We start from the raw sequence: 24,058 nt of genomic DNA on the forward strand, positions 1-24,058 counted from the left end.
GTCGTCCGCAATAAATCTTTGAAATATGGTAAGATTCTGAATTAGAAATGGGTTCGTTTAATGAAATACAAAGTCCAGATGCTCTTTCCTCTACACGCCGCGAGGATTCCGACCAGATCCTTATACATAATACACTCTAAACGATGTGTTTAGAATGTAAACAAAGACAAGATATGTTTCGAGCTAAACATGATTACGAATGTGTAAAATCCTAAGCTGAATACACATTTGATGTGTTCTACCTAAACGCAGTTTGGTCTAAACAAATGAAATGAGCCATCGTGTCACAGCCTAAAAACCATCTAAACACAACATCCCCATTATCTAAACATGTTCAGAATTTAAACATGTTAAAACATGTTTAGACGTTCAACTTGCCGGTATAAGCTTTTACAGACCATTTCGTGGCACGCGTGCTGAAGTGAAGTCGTTCACGTCAAAGAATCACGGGTTGTCGCGCTGAACGTCGTGTGTTCCATGTCAGTCCACTCCTCATCCCCTTTGTCGTGTTGGTGTTGTGATGCTGCAATAACCCCCCCCCCCCCTCCCCCCCAGACACACATACATATAACACATACACAGACAGACACCACACACACATATCACACATACACACAGACATCACACACACATGCGCTCAACACACCTCCAATGAACACCTAACAACCTACTTTCCACAATCCAACCACCAAAGCCTCACCACCAACTCCTTGCCCCCCCCCCCCCCCCCCCCCCCCTCTGACCCGTCGTACTCTTCACGTCCAATAAGGAGGCCCCTACGGTAGATCAAGGATCGCATTATTCGCAAGCAGAGACACTGAGACTAGCTTCCCTCTCTCCCCTGGCTTGACCTGACAGCCGCAGCGCCCTCTAGGCACTGATTGTTGTCTGTCTCGGCGGGTCTCACGTGACCTTCAGGACATTCACACGTATTGTTACTTCTGATTTGAAGCGCAAAATTAAATTTGAACTTGAAATGATTTTTTGTCCTTCAATAATTTGTCTTCAAGTTCATTTCACTCAACACCCCTTCCCACACGTTGTCAACCAAACTTGCCTTTGCACACACGGTCCCGAGTGTAACGAACGCCGGTTTAACGTCGCGTCCAAGATTATTGAACGATATATAGCGCTGTGTTTGTGTGTGTGTGTGTGTGTGTGTGTGTGTGTGTGTGTGTTTTGTGTGTGTGTGTGTATGGTGTGTGTGGCTCCTTGTATTGTTTTATCCCCTTAATGCCCTTTTATCCCCTACCAGGCAGGGTAACAACAAGTACCATCTCGTAACGTAATGTAATATCTTGCTCACACACATAATGACACGATGTCTTGCTCACACACATAATGACACGATGTCTTGCTCACACACATAGGGGCGGTCGGGTAGCCTGGTGGTTAAAGCGTTCGCTCGTCACGCCGAAAACCCGGGTTCGAGTCCCGAAATGGGTAAAATGTGTGAAGCCCATTACTGGTGTCCCCCGCCGTGATATTGCTGGAATATTGCTAAAAGCGGCGTAAAACCTCACTCACTCACTCACTTACTCATGCTCTTTTATCCCCTTACCAGGCAGGGTAACAACAAGTACCATCTAGTAACGTCTTTTGCTATGACGCGGCCGGGAACCGAACCCCGGACCGTCCACTCTCCGGGCGGACGCTCTACCACCAGATACGAAGGTCGTCTTTGTGAGAATAGTCTGAACAAATGATCAAATGCAGCACACTTCTTTCACGTGCAAAACCTGCACTAGTTATGATTGACATGTAAAAGGTCCGACAGGTGTTAAAATCCTGTCCAAAAAGCGCATGTGGCATGAACGCGAAAAGTCATAAAACATGTGTCAAGATATTTTTTTTCAACCAACTTTTCACCTAAAATTGACTTAGTGATGGCATCAGGTTTTTTTTATCACGATTGCCATGACTTCATACTCTCCCAGATACAGATGTCTGGAATGGTTTGGACGGTGTCCAAGTTTTCATGCGGGTTAGTGTCGCGATGACATGTATGCTTTTTGTTTGAAGTGAGAGAGGTTTCACAGAGGTCTTGTTTTTATTGAACATGGATTTCAACATTCCATTTATTCCTTGAATAACAAAGAGTGCGTGGTTTCAAATTTCCCACAGATGTCTGGTTAGACTGGAGGCAGTGTCTGTTTCATTATGAATTTGAAAAAATAAGAAACAAATCCGAGATGTATATTTTCCTCTTCCCTCGTGTTCTGAGTGCATAAAGGTTTTATTTTATTTCCATTAGGTAAACTATTTACCTTAATTATGCATTACTATATAAATGGAGCCTTCTGCGTGGGAAGGGCAGTCGGTAACCTTGTGATTAAAGCGTTCTCTCGTCACGCTGAAGTCCCGGGTTCGATTCCCTACATGGCTACTATGTGTGAAGCCCATTTCTGGTGTTCCCCTGCCGTGATATTGCTTGATTATTGCTAAAAGCGGCGTAAAACCATACTCACTCACCCACTCTGCGTGGGAAGACAAAACGTCAACAGAGCGTCCTGAGATTTAGCCTTTGCTGCGTCCTCGGAGCTTGTAAAAACGGTTGATATTTCAAAGATATAATGGCCAGTGTATTGGTTAACTGCCTCGTGTTACCTTGTTCTAGCCACGTGCCCTCATTTAGGTATCGAACAGGGGTCTTCTGCGTGTCGGGCATTGCATCTGAGGCAACCGGTTGAAACCACGACTTCAATGATGACAGGTCCATCTGCTGTATCCAGTCTGATGGTCTTGAGCCCGTCGGCGCCCTTGGATGACATTAACGTCAACGGTCGGCATCACTTTTCGTTTTCACCCATATCAACGTACCACGATGTAGTGTTACGGAAATGAATTTGAACTCATTCACTCTGTTAGCTCTGAATAAATATCCTGTCTGTACAATGTGATTAATGACTTGAACAGATGAATATCAATTTTTGGCAGCCAGGTCGCCCTGCTTGTGCACCTCAAGGGTTGTCAGCTATCGCACTGCAGATGAACCTAACTGTTTGTCAGCCGTCGCTCTGGGGATGAAGCGCCATGTTTGGCATCAATTGTCCTGACGTTTGAACCTCAATATTTTGCAGCCATTATCCAGCGGATGAACCTCAATGTTTATTAGCCATCGCCCTATAAGCGAACCTAAATGTCCTCGAGATGCAGATGAAGCTCAATGTTTAGCTGCCATTGCTCAGCAGGCTAACCTCGATGTTTGGCAGCCATTGCTCTGCAAGCGAACCTAGATGTTTGGCTGCCATAATAATAAATATGATTGCTCCGCAGGCGAACCTTGATGGTTAACAGCCACTGCTCTGCAGGCGAACCTGTATGTTAGCCAGCCACCAACCTGCACATGAACCTATGTTTGGCAGCCTTTACTCTGCAAGCGAACCATGGTGTTTGTCAGCCATCACGTTGCAGATGAACCTATGTTTGTCAGCCACCGCTTTGTATATGGAGCTCAATGCATATGGAACCACCATCCTGCACATGAACCTATGTTTGGCAGCCAGCATCCTGCACATGAACCTATGTTTGGCAGCCACCACTCTGCCCATGAACCTATGGTTGTCAGCCATCACGTTGCAGAGGAACCTATCTTTAGCAGCCATCTCCCTGCTTATGAACCTATGCTGGCAGCCACCACCCTGCACATGAAACTATGTTTGGCAGCCACCACCCTGCACATGAAACTATGTTTGGCAGCCACCACCCTGCACATGAAACTATGTTTGGCAGCCACAACCCTGCACATGAAACTATGTTTGGCAGCCACAACCCTGCACATGAACCTATGTTTGGCAGCCACCACCCTGCACATGAAACTATGTTTGGCAGCCACAACCCTGCACATGAAACTATGTCTGACAGCCACGCCGACAACTCAGCCTGCAGCGCTAAGCCTCCTGGGAAATCAGCCTGCCTGCTTTGCGCTTCTTGCAGCCTGACAATATTGTAAGTTTCACGTAGCTATTTCCAATCAATGTAAAGTTTCTCGATTCAAGCTGCATTGTACGTAAGCTCCTTTTCCTTGGTTGGAGCAAATGCCATCGAAAAGGCTTGATTGGTGATGTTGTAAATATTGTCACCAGAGCTAATTGCCAGCATGAATACAGCCTCGGTTAAGTAAACACAGCTTAATGAGGCCATTGATTACTGTCAAGGTAAGCTTCAAGTTGCGCGTACTTACAGAACAATTGCACCGGCAGAATTTCTGCAAGCGAAAGACTGTTTTTTAAGGGGGCACGGGTGGCCCAGTCCTCTAAGGCGCCGCGATTCGCTGTGCAGAGTTGCGTCCCTTGGGCACGCCAGAAACCTATGTTCGAATCCCGGTTCGCCCCGATTATGTTTCTAGGTTTGTCAGCACCATACCCGTGCTCGTGGGTTTCACCGAAGTGGTAAACGTCTGAGACCTGCATCAATTCGGTCTTTCCTCCCACATTAATCTGACACGCCGTGATATGACTTGAATAGTGTTAAAAACGGCGCTAAACCCAACTCACTCACTCACTGTTTTTCAAAACGTTTCAACAAGAGCTTATCATGTCCTTGTTGCTGTGACGTATGTCGGATGTGGCTGAAAATTGGAACATTCAATCAGTTACGGCAAAGAAGAAATGTAAAGCGCGTGGATGTTTAACGTTGCTTGGGAAGCGTTTGGGTGAGTGAGTAAGTGAGTGAGTTTGGTTTAACGCCGCCTTTTAACAGTATTCCATTTATATCGTGTCAGCTATACAGATGCTTGAAAACATGCAATTTTCTTCACAAAGAGTGAGTGAGTTAGGTTTAACAGTATTCCAGTTATATCACGGCGTGTTGGCTTACTGTGGGAGGAAAGCCCGAAGTGATGCAGGTCTCAGACGTTTACCACTTCGGTGAAACCCACGAGCACAGGTATGGTGCTGACAAACCTAGAAACATAATCGGGGCCAACCGGGATTCGAACCCACAATCATAGGTTTCTGGCGTGCCCAAGGGACGCAACTCTGCACAGCAAATCGCGGCGCCTTAGACGACTAGGCCACCCGTGCCCAGGGAAGCGTTTGGTTACACCAAACACGTAAGCTTAATGTAATATCAAAGCCCATGTGCTTTTGTGTTTGTTGACAACGCCACACTCATTCCAGGTATGTGACGGCGGTGTGTAAATAATAGAGTCTGTGTTATTGACATTCAGGCGTGTAGCGTTATTGACATGTTATGTAGGGGAAGTTGAGTTGAGTTGAGATGAAAATAGTTGAGTTGTAAGTTGAGCTGTGTTGAAGTGTGGTGAGGTGGGGTGAGGTGAGGTGGAATGTGGTTTAACGTCATAATATTTCATTTTCAGAGCATGCATGCGTGCGTGCGTGCGTGCGTGCGTGCGTGCGTGCGTGCGTGCGTACGTACGTGTGTGTGTGTTTATACTAATATCAGCTAATGTCGGATCTTTAGTGCTAGCCCACCTAGATACTCCATTCGGACACAGTATACTGACCCCAAGCCGACAAGTCCTTGTTTTGGCCCCTTAATGCCGGGCGCCAGGCAGGGTAACAGCAAGTACCATCTTTAAACGTCTCATTGAATGACGCGTCCGGAGATCGAACGCTCGGTACACAAACAACTGCAATGAAAGTAACATCCGGTTACATACGTACTACCGCTCAAGTACAATGGCGCCATCTAGGTATCCGGTTTAACAGGAAGTTCACTGTCTGTGTTGTATCTGGGTCCGTCAATGGCGTCTCTTTGCTGCCTGTAATTGGTGCTAGCCGATTGTCTCTTTGTGTGGGACGATCCATGAACATAGCACTCAGCTATAACTTGACTCGTGTTCTGACAGACACTGTCGATATGAGCCCCAAAAGCCTAGAGCATCGAGTATCAAACTTTTCGTTTATATTGTCTTTGAATATGAATATGTAACGTTTGGTGCAAATTGAATCACCTGAGTTGCGATTCGCCGGCAGAGTTGAGTCCCTTGGGCACGCCAGAAACCTATGATTCTGGGTTCGAATCCCGGTTAGCCCCGATAATGTTTCTATGTTTGTCAGCACCATACCCGTGCTCGTGGGTTTCATCGAAGTGGTAAACGACCTGCATCACTTCTGGCTTATCTCCCACATTAAGCTGATACGCCGTGATAGCACTGTAATACTGTTACTCAGTCACTCTTTGCAATGCTTATCAAACGATTCAATTGAATCACGAGGTTTCTGACAGAACGAGGCCTCGCAGTGAGTGGATGATGTTTTAAGGCCCAGGCATCATCATGATCTGTATCACGAGGGCCTCTGCATCCTTCAGTGGAGACAAAGTTGTTGATAGGATAAGCATCGATTACTTTGATCAGCGTTGTCACTTTGTAAGCAACCGATACTAATAACAGTCGACAAGCATCCATCCGTGAAGAAAAGACTTACGGAGAAGAGTATTTTATCGGGTATTCGATTTCATATGTGTTATTTCGTGGGGAGCAATACGGTGATGGCCGGCTGTTCAGTTTAGTATTATGGCGGGGCACGTCACACCGAAGGCCCATGTTGGAGTTCACACATGATTCACTTACGCACGATCGCACTCACTCACTCACTCACTCTTTCACCCACCAACCTTCCTACTCATTCACTCACCCACTAACTCCCACACTCACTCATCCACCCCCCGCTCACTGACTGACTGACTGACTGACTGACTCACTGGCTCACTCACTCACTCATCCACCCACTCTTACATCAACCCACCTTCCTACTCATTTACTCACTCACTAACTCACACACTCACTCATCCACCCCCCGCTCACTGACTGACTGACTGACTGACTGACTGACTGACTGGCTCACCCACACACTCATCCACCCACTCGCTGACTGACTGACTCACTCACTCACTGGCTCATTCACTCACTCATCCACCCACTCGCTGACTGACTGACTGACTGACTGACTCATCCACCCACCCGCTGACTGACTGACTGACTGACTCATCCACCCACCCGCTGACTGACTGACTGACTGACTGACTCATCCACCCACTCGCTGACTGACTGACTGACTGAGTGACTGACTGACTCATCCATCCACCCGCTGGCTGACTGACTGACTGAGTGACTGACTGACTCATCCATCCACCCGCTGGCTGACTGACTGACTGAGTGACTGACTGACTCATCCATCCACCCGCTGACTGACTGACTGACTCATCCACCCACCCGCTGACTGACTGGCTGTCTCGCTCACTCACTCCATCGCTGACTGACTAACTGAACAGCTGACTCACTCACTCACTCACTCACTCTCCCTCTCACTCATCCACCCAATCGCTGACTGACTGACTGACCAGCTGACTCACTCACTCATCCACCCACCCGCTGACTGACTGACTCACTGACTGACTCACTCACTGACTCACTCACTCACTCACCCACCCGCTCACTGACTGGCTCACTTACTCATTCATCCACCCAATCGCTGACTCACTGACTCACTGACTCACAGCAATAATTCGGCTTTGAGGCGACAGCACATTCAACAATGATTGAACAAATCCCTCAAAGGAATCAACTCCGGCACTTACAAACAAAAGAGAAAATGCATGTCACATGGGAACTTATTCTCAGTCCCATTCAGTACAACCTGACCATCAGCCAACACCGCAAGTGTAAATTCGTAGAGACCCACTGAGTCATCCCGATCAGATAGACATGTAACACAGTTTCATCATCCCGCATTCATCCACTAGTCATCTCATTTCCACAACCATCCCTTGTTTATCTGCAGAGGTAAATTATTTATCAATTCCACTTCAAATGTGTCGACGAGCCGAGCTGTGTGTGTTAGCTGTACCTCGCTGTCACAGCCACATACGAACCCATTTGTTTCTTTTTCCAATTTAACAGCGCCGGATAGAAAAAAATGTGATCTTACATGTCTTGCTATACAGTTTATACAGATGCTTGAAAACATGCAACTTTCTTCACAAAGAGTGAGTGAGTTAGTTTAACGCCGCCTTTTAACAGTATTCCAGTTATATCACGGCGTGTCAGCTTTATGTGGGAGGAAAGCCCGAAATGATGCGGGTCTCAGACGTTTACCACTTCGGTGAAACCCACGAGCACGGGTCTGGTGCTGACAAACCTAGAAACATAATCGGGGCGAACCGGGATTCGAACCCACAATCATAGGTCTCTGACGTGCCCAAGGGACGCAATTCTGCACAGCAAATCGCTGCGCCTTAGACGACTGGGCCACCCGTGTCCCCTGATGGAGTCGATAATGTGGATGTGTGGATGAGAAGTGTATTTGTTTGTTTGTTGTTTATCGGCGCACTCAGCAATATTCCATGAGCAACGATCCACGCAATTGGGATACGGTGACATGCATCAACCGCGTCAGCGAGCCTGACCATCCGATCCCGTTAGTCGCCTCTTACGACAAGCATAGTCGCCTTTTATGACCAGCAGCGTTGCTGAAGCCCGGATCTTCAAGGGCCTCCAGGACGTTGTCTCAAGGGTATATAAAGAGGTATTGCCTGTAAAGTTGTTACGCTTCTCTTAAATGGACAAGGTCAAAGAATATTTCTGATATTTTCCGAAGATCTGACACTGTTCACCTGCACTTCCAAAGCCAATTCTGATTTTTAGTAATGTCAAACAATACTATAGCTCGGTTGTTGCCACTGTCGACCCCCATCATCCAAAGAAGGCATCATTATATCTTGAAGCACGTGCAAGGTCGACCTCCATTATCCAAAGCATCAGTTTATCTCCAAAATATAATTGTTTTATGAGTCCTTTTCTCATTAATATGGATCGGTGTTCGTACTTTTGAACCAAGAAGGTATTGGAAATCGAAAAAAACCCAGTTTGGTCAAATTCGCTTTCGAAGAAGGCGTGAAGAGGTCATTCTGACACGACTTCGACTTGAAATGACTCGATGAGTATCATTGATAAGGATTTCTCCTCTAAATGAGGTCAATGCAGTGTGGGTATTCCTAAAACTGGAACATTATCAAATTCGCTGCTCAGGGGATGATAATATAATTACAAGTCTCAGAAGTGTTTAACTTGAAATAGTCATTTGCTACAGTTCCCGGGGCCAGCATCATTTATGGCTCCAGATGTATTAGGTTTTGTCTCTGCATCTGGAAAATGTGATATCATTTAAATATGATCTCATTTGGCATGTACAAATACCTACTCTTTTTAACATCCACTCTTTATGTTGGGCGGTCGGGTGGCCTAGTAGTTAAAGCGTTCGCTCGTCACGCCGAAGACCCGGGTTCGATTCCCGACATGGGTACGATATGTGCAGCCCAATTCTCGTGTTCCCCGCCGTGATATTGCTGGAATATTGCTAAAAGCGGCGTAGAACCACACTCACTCACTCACTCTTAATGTTTATCTTTCGCTTTTCATTGATCTTTAATTTTGCTCTCTTTCTACCCCCCCCCCCCCCCCCCCACACACACACACACACACACACAAATCCATCTCATTTCATTATATGTGCAAGGATGCGTGTAGTTGCATTGAAGTATTTTGTTTAACGCTATAAAGATACTGTTTTTTATCATCTTGATATTTTGAGAGCAAATATGCTCTCCGTTGACCGACCTCGCCCTTAAACCATAACACCATCGCTAATCCGGATCTCTGTCTAAACCGGATTTATAGTAGAGTTTTCATAGACATATAGAACCGAAGGTGGATGTAATATGACAAGGAGTATAATGGATAACTACTTCTGTATTGTACATTCACAACGATCCTGTGCTACTTCTCGGACTTTCATCAATTCACCCGATGAAGAGGCAAAACGTAGGGATGCATAATAAAGAAGTTGTTTTCCATAGCACTCCTTGTCACGGATGAATATTGATGGTCCCTCATACGTCCGGTCTAGACAGATTCCACTGTATTGATTCCCATCTGAATTATCGTCTCATCATCCAAGCACATCCCATATTTCGTGCCAAACACATTTTCTCATGTATATCCTTCAGCAAGTACTTCCATGGTAAATGTACCTTGTGTTATACATGTTGACGTACGTGGTATGTATATATATATATATATATATATTGACGTACGTGGTATATATACATATTGACGTGCGTGGTATATGATACATATTGACGTACGTGGTTAAAAGACACGTGAATATCCGGGGTAGAATAGATCTTCAGCAACCCATGCGTGTCATAAAAGGCGACTATGCTTGTCGTAGGGGCGACCAACGGGGTCGGGTGGTCAGGCTCGCTGACTTGGTTGATGCATGTCATCGTATCTCAATTGCTTGGATCGATGCTCATGATGCAATCACTGTATTGTCTGGTCCAGTCTCAATTATTTACAGACCGCCGTCATATAGCTGCGATATTGCTGAGTGCGGCGTTAAACAACAAACAAACAAACAAAACGTGGTGTATAATAGACGCTGTGCGTGGTGTGTAATTTTATGGACGTACGTGGTGTGGGATACATATTGACGTCCGTGGTTTATATTTACCATATTTCACAGAATTCCAGACATGTCCATTCTGGAACAAGTACGTTTGCAGGTATAATTATCTGTGAAGGAATAATTCGCATTTAAATAACGTGATTTATTGCCAAAGTCAAGCGAATAGGGGATTTAAGTTGCCAAACCTTAAATACGGAACAGTAATAATTATTGATGAATAGTCTAAATCACCTTTGGGCGATAGCAGAACAGATTCATTAAAGCGAATGCAGTTCGGTATAGATCTGCTGTCGTGCTTAGCTACAGCAATAATGATTATGCTTCGGTCTTTCGACTGCCATCATGTGCCAGTATTGAGCGGGACTGTCAGCGGAAGGAAGGGAGATAATCAGGAGAATCAATGGTCTCGTTACAAGCATGTATGTTTTCAATGATACTGGTATTATGACTGACAAAGCATTCATCTTGCAAATATCCTCCACGCCTTTAGCTCAATACTCATCCCTCAATTAGTTGATGATGATGGATGGATTCATTGTGTTTTTGATAACGATAACTTGTGTGATTATGATTGTATGGGTATTGCCGTGGATAATTACTGGTATTGAACAGTTTACTGGGTTGTTATAATAATGTTGTTCTGTAAGTGGACATTTGTTGTTCAGCCTTATGTGTCAGGTAAGGTGATTATGTGGTGTTGTTTACAGTGAGAGGGTATGGTTTAACGCCGCTTTTTAGCAATATTCCGGCAATATCACGGCGGGGGATACCAGAAATGGGCTTTACAATTGTACCCATGTGGGGAATCGAACCCGGGTATTCGGCGTGACGAGTGAAAGCTTTAACCACTAGGCTACAATATAGCCCAGTGTTGTTTCTAGTGTTTTGGTATGACGCCGCGATTGAACAGTATTTAAGCTTGATGCGGGTGTAAGGGTTAACCACGACCTCGGTTATGGTGCTGACAAACCGAAAAACAATATCAAGGCGAACCAAGATTCGAACACACGATCATAGATTTCTGGAACGCTTAAGGGACGCAACTAATTGCGGTGCCTCAGTCGACTCGGCCATTTGTGTTCCCGTATTGTTCAGAAGCAATGAAGGCTTCACCAAGGAAAGCTAGTCCCGTACTTCAGCATGGTAACTACTCTGGCACAGGTGCTTGTCCTCTAGTTCGGCACTCAACTAGTCCTATAGTTCGGCACAGATGCTAGTCCTCTAGTTCGGCACTCAACGAGTCCTATAGTTCGGCACAGATGCTAGTCCTCAAGTTCGGCTCTCAACTAGTCCTATAGTTCGGCACTCAACGAGTCCTATAGCTCGGCACAGGTGCTAGTCCTTTAGTTCGGCACTCAACTTGTCCTATAGTTCGGCACAGGTGCTAGTCCTTTAGTTCGGCACTCAACTTGTCCTATAGTTCGGCACTCAACTTGTCCTATAGTTCGGCGTTCAACTTGTCCTATAGTTCGGCACACAACTTGTCCTATAGTCCTTTTGTCCGAGACAAGTGGAAAAGAAATGGTTGTGATCACTCACACTTCAGTCATGGAGAAAACCACTTGTCTGACACAAGCTCTGGGCGCGTGGGGATTCGGGGAATTCAGGGAACTGGGAACTGATCCCAAGAAGCCTATGCCTGGTGGTCGGGTTCAGGGATTTGGGTGACTGCTTGTCAGAATGAAATCACAGAAATCATGGCACCATTTCCCTTGGCACCATCTTCCGATGACGAAGCACAGAATGTGTGCAGCACCAAGAATGTTTGTGAACTGGTACGATCTCTCTCGTCGTCTCGTTCTACTAACAATAGAGGTGCTTTTCTGTCTAAGAGTAAAACCATGACGATTTGAGTTTTTATTATTACTTGAGTTAAAATCACCCTGAGAAGTTGCCTTTTCCGGATGAAAAGATGCAGACCTATTAACCCCCACTCCCAACTTTTTGAACCGCTCTCTTATGCTCTCACCCATCACGGGGACGCTTTTACTTAAGAGTTGACCTTCACTTTCAGTGAGTTCATAGAGTGAGGGCCAAACTGAATGAAAGTCATCATTGGTCAACTGGCCGATCATTGAAAGGTGAATAAAGATGCGTCAAACAGACACTAAGGTAAATTCATAGATTGCTGGAGACGGTCAATGTCAGCCTAGGCACGGATTGGGTCGATACTACGATAGTTTGGATGTGCATTTCTTCGTTTGTTCAACAATCATGCAGTCACCCTCTCTGACATTTATCAATGTATACTGAAACGCTGAGACCAAGAATAAAGGTTCTAAATGATCAGAAAGAACGCTTATGTATGTTTTCGTGCTAGGGAATTCCCAGGAATGTGGAAGTAGTCCGTCAGTGTTTACGTCATTTCAAGAACAGTCTCGTGAAAAACGTATGAACGTCAAATTGTGTCGTTCATACATTTGTGAACGTCATAAAAGATTATATGGAAAGAGAAGCAGATTCACCAGTTTCCATTCAATTCTTTTTCCATTATTATTCCAACTGTTTTTACACATCTGTGTTGCTTTAAGACAAATTTAATCATTAATGACAAACCATTATACTAGAAAGCGAGTCAGATCCCGTGTATTCCATTAGGAGACGGATCCAGCCAAGCAGCTGTATTGTTAATTACATTTCTTTCTCTGTGGACCGAGCCGAGTCAGGGATATCTATTACCTATCATTTCCTAGAGTCACGTGAACAAACTGACGGTTAATTCCACTCGGCGACTGTAGGCGACCTGCCCCGCCATCAGATCTGGCAAATACAAGACATCGTTTTTGGAACACTTTAAAACTTCAACCAGTATGAACTCTCTGTGGATGACTTAAGCAGATGCACACGTCAATGAGGATATGATAAGATTGACTAGAATGCGATGAGTTCCCTCACGAGGAATTAGGAATTAGGAATGTATTAAATCGCCGACGCAGGTCAAGGGGACCGAATGGCTTTTTGTCCGGCATCAAGGCCAGATTTTAATATAACACTGGGCCGCTTTATTTGCCAATATGCTGAAATATTGTCTCTGTTTGTTGCCGAGGACCGGCCAGCCTTTCAGACAGGAGCAATAATCGGACGGATGTGCTCATATGGCACTGGCCTGGTTTCATCGAAACTGTGCATTCATTTAATTGCCATTCGGATTCGAATAACGAATGTGCATTGAAGTTGTTGTTTTTTAAACGGAAATCCAAATTTCTCATCACTGATACATCTCATACGTTTGTGTAGAAACATCATTGATAGTTTATTGACGAAGGAAATGTATTGCGGCTGATTTAGCTGCTTAAGTACGAACATTAAGTTCTAAGTTTGGATGTAGGGGCTAAGTTTAATAGTTTTCAATATTTTCTGATTTAAAGATATCAAAGGTAATATCGATATGCGCTGGACACAGTGTGAAGAATTATGTTCCCTCATATCCGCATGTGCTGGAAATTCACATTCATATCAATTTACGTAACATAAAAATGTTTTATTTTTTGTTTAATATTTTACTTATGGATTTAAAAAAAAGTTTAGTAACATAAATAACTCTACAAAGACATAGGTTATAAGTAAAAGTAATATCAATGGGTGAAGGGTTGAGGGTTGAATTGGGTTTAACGCCGCTTTGAAAAGTATTCCAGTTATATTACGCGTGGCAGCTTCACGTGGGAGGAAAGCCCGAAGTAATGCAGGTCTCGCACGGTAACACCTTTGGTGAAACCCACAGGTATGGTGCTGACAAACCAAGAAACATAATCGGGGCGAACCGGGACTCAAACCCACGAACATATGTTCCTGGCGAGCCCAAGGGACGCAACTCTGCACAGAGAATTGCAGCGCCTGAGACGACTGGGCCATCCGTGCACCTAATATCAATGAAAATGTTTCAAACTGAAAAGAATCTAATAAAATAATAATGCGAGATTATGACGATGAACGCGTTATCATTCCGGTACATGACCAGATCAGTTGAAAATAAATGCATTATCGAATACAGGTCAGTGGTTATATTCTCCGAGGCACGAATGTACAAACTGAGAGCAGAGGCCACGCTTCCCGCTATGACACGGGACATAGACTACAGGCTGCTGATGAATTATATTACACTCAAACACGAATCATATTTGCATACATCTAAATATCCTTTGTCGACTGCCAACACTCAGCTTGGTTCCGATATTAATCCGCCACATGTGTGGTGTGTGTTGTAACTCAAACCCGGAGATCTGTGTCCGCAAATTGATTGCATTCAGTGTAGATATGATAATAAGAGTAACCGACATTCGGGCGTGTAGTTACAATGTAAAAACGTCAAGGGATAAACGCTAGGGAAGAATCAGTCTCGATTGTCTGCCGAAACATTCCTTAGGGCGAAAAGGCAAAAAATAGTGGTGAAAATTATGAAAAGTGGTGACACCGGGTGTTTGTGAAGTGGGTAAACATGTGTTGTACTACCGGTAGCTCCTAGCACTTGGAGGTTAATATCACGGCCAAGATATTTCTCTTGTATTTCCTTCAGCATAATGGATAAATACCACCGAGCTTATGATGAAACTCGGGGATTTCAGTCAAACAGCACTTCAATTAAACATAAATCGTCAACGCCAGAAAACAAAGGGGTGGGGGTGGGGTGGGGTGGGATGGGGTGTGTGTGTGTGTGTGTGTGGGGGGGGGGGGTCACATGAGTTACACTACATGATGCTTGTTGACAGATATGATTGAACCTGTTGTTCCCATTACAGTTGAATTGTAATTTATCATTGAGTGAGTATGGTTTTGCGCCGCTTTTTGCAATATTGATCAATATCACAGCGGGAACACCATAAATGGGCCCACTTTGTACCCATATGGGGAATCGAACCCGGGTGTTTGGCATGACGAGCAAACACTTTAACCACTGGGCTACACCACCGCCCCTAATTTATCAAGCTGGCCGTGCCAGATTTTATTGATTTCGAGTGAAAAGGATTTGTGCTATGAGTATATAGTTAATGGGGGTTCATCTGACGACAGCGACGCCTGTTAGCGATCTCAGTACTGTATAAGTAGGTGTTTAAGCTGCAGCGCTTTTATTTCCGCGTCAAACTCTAACACTTCCCAAACCCCTTCAACCTCCTTAACTCCACGCGGCGGCGAGAACCTCGACAGTTACCTTCATCGGCTCAATATTGACTGTTCGTCTTGCAAGCTTACAGGTCTGAATTCACCGGTTGAATAAAGTCACCACACACATGAACTTTACTGTAGTGAATAATGCACACAGCGCTACGTCTCGCCTATTGTCACTGTTCAAGGATATCGCTGTTGTGACTTTATGCGCCATATGACAGACTTGAGGCAGCACACGAACAGATACAGGTAGACGTGAATCAGATGCATGTATATGTATCTGAAACAAAGATATACTCACTGGTTAGAAAAAACATAAAATACTGGAGGCAAGAGAGTAACACTTTATTGAATACCCAAAGAAAACTATCAATACCCAGTGTGAATGATAACATGTACGTAAGTACTCAATGGCACAAACGTTATCAGAATGCTAACCACCACTCCAAACCCTTAACATTAACTGTACCTTAATCCCTTACCCTAACCCTGACCTTTACTCTACCTTAACTCCTACCCCTTCCCCTAACCCTAACCCTACCCCTAACCCTAACCCTAAGCCTAACCTGAACTCCAACCGTAGCATTAACCCTATTCACCCCTCATTACCCTAAAATGAACCCAAACCTTAACTCCTACCCTACGTCTTACCTTAACTCGTAACCCTAACCCTAACTTTCACTCTAACCTTAACCCTTACTTCATATCCTACCCAAACCTTAACTATAAACCTAACCTAACCTAACTTTAACTCTAACCTTGACCCTAACTCTAACCCTTACCTTAACTCTAACCTTAACCCTTACTTTAACTCTAACCTTAACCCTTACTTCATATCCTACCCAAACCTTAACTCTAACCCTGACTCTAACTTTAACTCTAACCTTGACCCTAACTCTAACCCTTACCTTAACTCTAACCTTAATCCTAACCTTATATCCTACCCAAACCTTAACTCTAACCCTAACCTTGACTCATATCCTAACCGTAACCTTTACCCTAAGCCAAACCACCCCTCAAAATCCTAACCTTAACTCTAAACCTAACCTAACCTAACTCTAATTCAAACTCTAACTTTAACTCTTACCTAACCTAACCTAACTCTAACCTAACTCTAACTTAACCCTAACCTTGACTCATATCTTAACCCTAACCCTTACCCTAACACAGGAGTTGATATGATATGAACGGTTATTCATGATCTATCACACCATCAGCTGACGTTTAAACATAGATGACCAAACTTATAGCAAAGGTTCATTCAATTTTAGAGTCCCTATTTACTCATCCCGTATTATAATGACCATCCACCTTATATCAGCAAATGCTTTCACAAGCTCTGAATCCTATTTACCAAGCTGCAGACATCGCTTGCCTCCGCTTCATCAGCACTATCAGCCGATCAGCAAGCGTAATTGTCAACAATCAACTGTTTTACACTCGTGTATTTCCGCCCAAGCTTTCTCGGACCCAGTAGCTGAATATTTCATCTGTAGCTAGCTAATTACCCTGTGATTAACCGCAAAGCTTGACGCCAGTCCAACCCTGGCTGATCGGGAAGCAAGGCTGCTCGAGTTAGGCTCTGTGATTGTAATTACGCCTCGTGGCATATCCGCACCCCAGTGACTCAAATTCCATCACACTCGATTCTCGCTGTCCCTAGGACACAGGTGATCGGACGACCCAGATCTAACTGACATAGGCAAACGGTATGCGATTGATTCGCAGGTAAGCACTTAAGTAACCTGGATGCGAAGAGGAGACGCATCACTCAGTCAGCACTTGTGTAAAACCAGGAACACTAAAGATTTGTACAGCTATCCATCTTCGTTGGACATAAACTTTACAACAATGGAAGGTAGGTTGGTTCTGTTTATGTGCATGTACGAATATATCCTGTTCGCTGTGATGGGTATGGTTGTGCATCTCTAGTGATATCGTCAGTGTTGCCCCAAGACTGTGTATTGAGATATCACGAACAGATACGGTTTTTATTTCAGTACAAGTCGAAGGCATTATGTTGAAAGGTTTTTGATTCTTTTGATGTGAGATGCGCGTTATGAATATTTACTTTGAACGTTTCAATCTTTCTGCCATTGCCGTTGTGTGTTTTGATCAAAGAGTCTGCGATGGGGGGAATGGTATCTCTCACAAGGCACTACTGGCATAACTTGACGCTTCATCACGTGGCTTTATTCATGGGTGGTTATGAATATTTCAAAAGCTACAGATCGATCAGAAGATGTAGCACTTAAATGAGGGGTTTTGCCGACGGCGTTATTCCTTAATGTGCACTGTTATTTCTGATACGTGTTTGGGATAACGTTGTCCATTCGGACCCAGCCTACATACGCTTTGTCATTGTATTCAGTAGATCCCGGGATACGGCCACAATAGCGTATGTGTATTTAGAGCAAGTAGGTTATTATAACACTGGTTAACGACGCATTATCGGCGATATATCACCCTATGTTGTCAGCACATTGTTCCTGGTCGGTGCTTGAAACTAAAGGAAACTACACATGACACGTTGCTGTGTGTGTGTGTGTGTGTGTGTGTGTGTGTGTGTGTGTGTCTCCTGTATACGCTCTCTGTCTTTGTGTTTGTGTGTGTGTGAGAGAGAGAGTGACTGAGTGAGTGTGTGTGTGTCTCCTGTATGTGTCTCTATGTCTTTGTGTTTGTGTATGTGTGCGTGAGAGAGAGAGTGAGTGTGTGTGTGTATCTCCTGTATGTGTCTCTCTGTCTTTGCGTGTGTGTGTGTGTGTGTGTGTGTGTGTGAAAAGATGGCAACCTAATTTACACAGAGAGAGAGGTTGTGTGTGTGCATGTGTGCGTGCGTGCGTGCGTGCGTGCGTGTGTGTGTGCGTGCATGCGTGCGTGCGTGCGTGCGTGTGTGCGTGAAATCTCAGTTCGCCCTGATAACGTTTCCAGGTTTGTCAGCACCATACCTGTATTCGTCGGTTTCACCAAAGTGGTAAACGTCTGAGACCTGCATCACTTCAACAGATCAACCCAACACCGTTAATTGACACCAGATATTTCGTACATTTCGGAAGGTCGTTTTTTTCTTGGCAGGCATGTATTATTTGCAGGCGTTTGCATAATGTTTTTAGTTTTCTTTCAAACGTCTCTTCTGGAGGTTTTAGTACGACAGATAAACACGTTTAGGAAACGAACTCGTGCTGTACGGCGACACGCTTGTTGTCCCATCACTATGTGGGTTTGTGAAAAAAGTATCGATCTTGCACTGAAAGTTTTGAAAAGCGAACTGAGGGAACGACCTTTTTGGGCTTCTGTCCGGAAATTAGATATTTTTCAGTTACAGCTGCAAACACAAGTATTATTTCAATTAAAACTATGAGCTGAATATTTTTTAAGACCCAAAACCTTGCAACAATGTTATTTTTGTGGCAGACAATTTCTTTTTTTCTAAGAATGTTCTGGGACATTTTGTTTTTCGATAACATCCCAGCGCTATATCAAATGGTCATCCTTAAGCTTAATGTTATTATTTTCCCAATTGACATATAACATTTGATCAGGCGTCTAAAGAAGGCGGGCTTGTTTCCATGGTGTGTCGTTTGACCGTTCGGTCGGATCACGCTTACACAGGACTGTACGATACTTTGCAACAAACATGCGCGCATGTCCAATCGTTAATCGCCTGTTGTCTCACGGAGATAATGTGACGAAGCATCGTACAGTACGTGGTGTGTAGCAAATTATTACATTCACTTACTAATTGATTTGCTACAGTGTGCAAACATTGCTTTGTTCTCTCTTACGCGCATTGATCGCCTTCATCGTACCGAGTATTACCGTCGGGTGGCACGTCGCGGCTTGTTGAAGCTGCAGGATGTCATGGTTGTAGATGTCGGCACGGGGCAACGCTTTGGAGAGTGTTTGTTTGCTTGTTTGTTTGTTTGTTTGTTGTTTAACGCCGCACTAAGCCATATTTCGGCTCTATGACGGCGGTCTGTAAATAATCGTGTCTGTACCAGAAAATCCAGTGATTGATATTATGAGCACCGATCCACGAAATTGGGATACGATGATATGCATTAACCAAGTCAGTGAGCCTGTCCACCCGATCTCATTAGTTGCCTCTTACGACAAGCACAGTCGCCTCTGACGACAGGCATGGGTTGCTGAAGACTAATTCAAACCCGGATCTTCACGGGTCTTTGTATAGTGAGTGAGGTAGGTTTAACTCCGCATGAAGCATAAATCCGGTTATATCCCGTCAGCTTAATGTGGGAGGCAAGGCCGAAATGATGGAGGTCTCAGGCGTTTACCACTTTGATAAATCCCACGGGTATGGTGCCGACAAACTTAGAAGCATAGTCAGGGCGAAACTGGATTCGAACCATGATCACAGGATTCTGGCGTGCCCAAGGGACGTAACTCTGCTCACACTCAAAGTCGTTTGGATGGAACAACGGGTCCATTTACTTCTTCATTTGTAACATCGCGGCTTGGGTTGGTACTCACTTTCCATGGAGAGCCCATATAGGGAATGGACCCTCAAGGACTTAGCTTAATGAATCTGCATTATCCTATGATACGCATACACGATTTTGTGTGATATCCCTCGTACGTGGCATACATCATGGCATAATTTAGAAGTCTATTTATTCGCCATTCCATTCGCAAATTAATACTCTTTGTGCGTCTGTGTTATTATTCTGTCAGCGGATCAATACGTGACTGTTATTCTCAGCTCCATGGGGAGTAAACAATACAAGCTTTCTACAGGCGCTAGAACTTTAACAGTGACATTACCATCTTATTCTACCGAGTACCCATTCACTGAGGCATATTTTAACCAAAATATGTAACTAATGCATATAAATTTTGCTCGGTTTGTCAACAACAGAAAATAGCACGAAAACATGTGAATTTGGCAAAAAAAAGTTTAACTTCCGCTTCGTGTATATCCATGATCTGATGTTGTTTTTTGATGGCCAAAGAGCTAATGCCCTTCCAGTGATTTACCCACTGAACTAGAAATAACAGTAAATCCGCCTTATGTTTCATTTTTAGATCTGTGAGTGAGTGAGTGAGTATGGTTTTACGCAGCTTGTAGCAATATTCCAGCAATATCACGGCGGGGGACACAGGAAATGGGCTTCACTTATTGTACCCATGTCGGGAATCGAACCCGGGTCTTCGGCGTGACGAGCTTACGCTTGAACCACTAGGCTACCCGACCGCCCCGATCTGTGCATGAAGATACGAAGCGAATAAACACTCACCACAAGAATGTATGAAAAGAGGGTGACTTCAACTTTCCAGTTGTCATTTTCCCCCATTTCAAGTAATACTATTGCGGCTCCAGCCCTTGGTGTCTACATTTCACAACTTTTGAGATTCAACCGAGCATGCTGTTTCATTAAAGATTCAAAGCTGTGCTTGAGGTTTCGTTTTTTGTGTGTGGTGGAGTTGTTGGGGAATGTCCAGGTTTGACCCATCGGTGGCCAGAGTGATGTCCGGTGCTATGTTCGCTGTGTGTCCCTGGTGAACACTTGACTTGCCTTTGCGTGTGTTTGTGACGGTGCCACCAATGGGACAGGTGACGTTCACCTATTCGCGAACACCTGATATCATCACTATTTGTAATACTGATTCATAGGTACATGATAAGTCAGTCAAACATTTACGAGATATTACGCATTACTTTTGCGTTGCATTTTTGGATAGGGGCTCTGTACAGATAAGCAGCGTATTTGCGTAAAATACCCCTAAAAATATCCAACACCCAATTACTTTCAATTAACTTGCGTACAGAAACGCGTGCATTAAATGATAAACTCAAATGTAAAAAACAGCTCGCGTAAAATACCCAATGAAGCTTTTTCAGTATGCGGACAAGGGAGCTAATTTCTGAAACACAATTACAAGATAATTTACTTTCAGAGTCAAGCCTATATATTTAGGACAGTTATATACATCTAAAACATTATTTCATTTTTTTCAATCTTAAAATGTTCTCTCATTGGGGGAAAACCCTAATAGAGTGATGAATAGATGAGTGAAAAAATGTTGTTTACCCAATGAAAACTGTAATAACCCAATAAAAATAGAAACCTTAGAGTAAAAACTCAATTGCTCAAAAAGTTATCTTGAGCTCTGTAATAATTATTTTCAAGATTTACAGTAATCCGAATGTTCTCAACCTTTGACTGAGTCTCCTTATGATTATTGAAAGAGTTATATTGCCTTTATTTATAAAAAAACTATTTCAACAACGGAAGAGGACGTCGGGTAGCCATGCGGTTAATGCGTTAGCTCGTCGCGCCAAAGACCTAGGTTTGATTCGTTGCGTTGATACAAAATTGTGAATGGATGATATTATGTCCCAGATGGTTCTTGGAATGACATTAGAATATTAATAAAATAGGCGTAACACCCACGTCACACACTCGAATATTTATATTTTACCCAGTGACTGTCTGTCGGTCGCGCTGTCAGCATCAGTGTCGTGTTTGCTTGCTGCTCTATAGTCATGGCAACAGCTGCAGGTGTCTTGTCAACACGCTTGACTCGCCGCAACGCAAATGTGTTGTATAACAGGCAGTGGTTTTAATGAGGAAGCTATTACGGAAAGTATTTACGCTTATGATGAATAATTGCTTGCTATTGTCTGGCTGGTATGTTTTGTGGCCTTTGACATTAACATGCGGAGCATCAGAGTGGGGGCCGAATAAGGGTCAGAATCATTTAACGCAGTATTTGAGCAATGTCATGGCGGGGACACGGATTGGGACAAATCTGCGTGTGAAGCCTGACAACTCACTCACTCCCCCGTTCGCTCGACCATTCACTCACTCACTCACTCACTCACTCACTTAACCACCTACTCACTCACTCTCCCACCCTTCCACTCACTCACTCATTCACTAAATCATTCAATCACTCACTCACTCACTCACTCACTCTCCCACCCTCCCACTCACTCACTCACTCTCCCACCCTCCCTCTCACTCACTCACTCACTCACTCACTCACTTAACCACCCACTCACTAACTCTCCCACTCACTCAATCACTCACTCACCCAGTCACTCACTCACCCGCCCACCCACTCACTCACTCACTTAGCCACTCTCACTCACTCACTCACTTAACCACCCACTTACCCAATCACTCGCTCTCCCACTCACTCACTCACTCACTCACTGAATCACTCACTCACTCACTCACTCACTCATTCACTCACTCATTCACTCACTCACTCACTCACTTAACCACCCCCTCACCCACTCACTAACTCTCCCACTTACTCAATCACTCACTCACCCAGTCACTCACTCACCCGCCCGCCCACCCACTCACCCGCCCACTCACTCACTCACTCACTTAGCCACTCACTCACTTAACCACCCACTCACACACTCACTCGCTCTCCCACCCTTCCGCTCACTCACTCACTCACCTACCAACCCACACACCCCGTGTCTCCGTTGAGGTAGTAATATTTCATAAAGTTAAGTTCAAGCGTTTGTTGTCAGTCTTGGTGGTTAGACGAGGGCCCAAAACCGCGTTCACCCAACACGCTGTCCTCGACCCATACGAACATACCGCTCTAATCGCATGTTAATAACAGTGGTGTTTATCACACCTACGTGAGTACATTTATCGCTGCTACCAATTTGTATTATCTAAATAAATTGAGCTTTAAGGCGGGGGATTGGGAACAATTTGCATTTCTGTGATAAGAACGTCTGATAACAATACATCAAGGATTAGAGGCTCAGAGCTTTGCCTACGCACGGAATGTCATTCGGCGGAGCTTGATATGGAGGATTCAGCCAAGTTTATAAACGTTTGCAAAACAAAGCCCTTTGAAGTTATCCCATCATCAATGGTATTCTAATATGAAAATTGTATATGGAGAAATTGTAAGTTTCTTCCTCGCAGTGTGTAACCGTCTCAGCAGTGATCGTGGGTGTTTAATGGCTATCCTTCTTATTCTCATCCGTAACTCTCTCATGTGGTGGTTGATATCCCGATCCACATAAATGGTTACTGCTGTCAAAGACAAATATAGATAAATGTACGTCTTTGCTGCTGTAAATAGTGTTTCTTTTGATCGAGGGCGGTAGGGTAGTCAGGTGCTTAAAGTGTTCGCTCGTCACGCCGAAGACCCGGGTTCGATTCCCGACATGGGTACAAAATGTGAAGCCCATTTCTGGTGTCCCCCGCCGTGATATTGCTGGAATATTGCTAAAAGCGGCGTAAAACCATACTCACTCTTTTGATCGAGATTGTAATTGACATGTCTAGTGTCACAACATTTTATATATTGTATTTTATGATTTTTATTTGGTATACAAACCCTGAATTATGAATGTATATCTATTCAAAATCAAACTACAGTGTTCAGTCCAAGCAATACATAATTCTTCTCAACAAAACCGTCTTCTTTCTCCGAGGTTATTAACTTGACTTGCAAACCCTCCCTTCTAACATTCCGAAGTGAATGATCTCACCGAAGGGACAACAGTACGTAAACTCAACAAT

At 44.2% G+C, this 24,058-nt stretch overlaps 1 pseudogene; it reads left to right on the forward strand.

The window, feature by feature from the left end:
- The first annotated feature begins 17,137 nt into the window (after positions 1 to 17,137).
- LOC139470699 (uncharacterized) overlaps positions 17,138 to 24,058 on the forward strand; it is a 113,853-nt pseudogene continuing 106,932 nt past the window's right edge.

This window comes from Haliotis cracherodii, unplaced genomic scaffold, assembly GCF_022045235.1.
Source record: "Haliotis cracherodii isolate W230 unplaced genomic scaffold, xgHalCrac1.p SCAF_21, whole genome shotgun sequence".
Classification (NCBI taxonomy): domain Eukaryota; kingdom Metazoa; phylum Mollusca; class Gastropoda; order Lepetellida; family Haliotidae; genus Haliotis; species Haliotis cracherodii.